A 1,748-nucleotide genomic window follows, 5' to 3' on the forward strand; every position below is an offset into this window, starting at 1 on the left:
AGTTTGAAACTAGTTTTTATTTGTTTACCTAGTTGACATGCATCGCATACTTTGTCCTTAATAAACTTCATATTTGGAATTCCTCGTACTAATTCTCTAGATGAGATCTTAGATATTAGTTTCATGCTTGCATGGCCTAGTCTCCTATGCCAAAGCCAGGCATCATCATTTAAAGCGGAGAAGCACATTTAATTACTTAGTTCATCAAGGTTAATGGTGTAGACATTATTTTGTTTTAATGCAATCATAGTTATGTTATGGTTTGGTTTTTTAATAATACACACATTTGATTCAAATCTAACGATATAACCTTTATCGTATAATTGACTAACACTCAAGAGATTATGTTTCAATCCATCAACTAGTAAGACATCATCAATAGAAAATTTTAATTTGTTCCCTTGCCAATGATTTTGCCTTGGTTGTTGTCTCCGAAGGTGACATACCCTTCTTCTTTGCTAGTGAGCATAGAGAAATGAGATGGATCTCCAATCATATGTCTTGAGCATCCACTATCGAGATACAATCTCTTGCTCCTAGCTTGTGATGGTGTTTGTTTCTACAAGAAGGGATTATTTTTAGGTACCCATTTTCTTTTGGGTGCCTTAAAAACTGATATGACTTGTTCATCATATTGCATAGAATTGATCATAATTCCTTTAGGAACCCAAATTAGTTTGTTCGGACTAATTTTCTTGAATGGACATTTATAAGTTTTATGTCCATATTTGCAACAAAAGTTGCAATTGCTTTGGTGCCGAACATGTAAGACAAGGCGTTTAATGAAGATGGTTGGATTTTGGCGAGGACATCTTACAAATCCGATTCCACTTTTTTTAGGAACGTGACCCTTATTTGTAAGGATCATGTTCAAAGACTTGCTACCAACCTCGAATTTCTTCAAGGTGTCCTTAAGTAGCAAGTTCTCCTTTTGGAGAGTTTCTCGATCATGACATTTTATACATGGAGCTAAACTATCATGATATTCAGTCTTTAATTTATCAAAATTACAAGTGAGACTACCATGCTCCTTTTTTAGCAATTTGTATTTTCTACTAATTGTCTTACATTCATCAAATAACTCATAGAAGGCATTTAATAATTCATGATATGGTAAATCTGCATCAATTAAATCCGTTACCTCTTCTCCAATGGCCATTAGGGCGTAATGAGCAACTTGCTCGGTGTTGGAATCCTCTTCTTCGGACGCGCTTGAATCATCCCACGTTGCCTTGAGCGTCTTCTTCTTTGATGTTCTATTTTTGGCTTGGGGACAATCGTTCTTGTAGTGTCCTGGTTTTTTGCACTCATAGCAGATAACTTGGTCCTTCTTGTGTTCAAATTTATTTTTTGTATTATTTTTAAATTTATTCTTTCTTAAAATTTTTTTAAATTTTTGAGTCAAAAGTGCAATGTCATTGTCACTGTCCTCATCACTTGATGTTCCTTTCAAGTGATCTTCTTATGATGTGAGTGTCATATCCTTCCTGTTCTTTGGAAGGGGGTTCCCAAGCTCGTCATGAGCTTGACATGTCATTTCGTAGGTCATTAGAGACCCAATAAGTTCTTCAAGAAGGAATGTTTTAAGGTATTTGGCCTCTTGAATGACCGTAACTTTTGGATCCCAACTTTTAGGGAGGGATCTTAAGATTTTAGTTACTAGTTCAAAGTTAGTAAAATCTTTACCAAGAGCTTTGAGTCCATTGATGACATCCGTGAAACGGGTGTACATGTCTCCGATGGACTCG

The sequence above is a fragment of the Musa acuminata genome, chromosome BXJ1-11 (assembly GCF_036884655.1).
Source record: "Musa acuminata AAA Group cultivar baxijiao chromosome BXJ1-11, Cavendish_Baxijiao_AAA, whole genome shotgun sequence".
Taxonomy (NCBI): domain Eukaryota; kingdom Viridiplantae; phylum Streptophyta; class Magnoliopsida; order Zingiberales; family Musaceae; genus Musa; species Musa acuminata.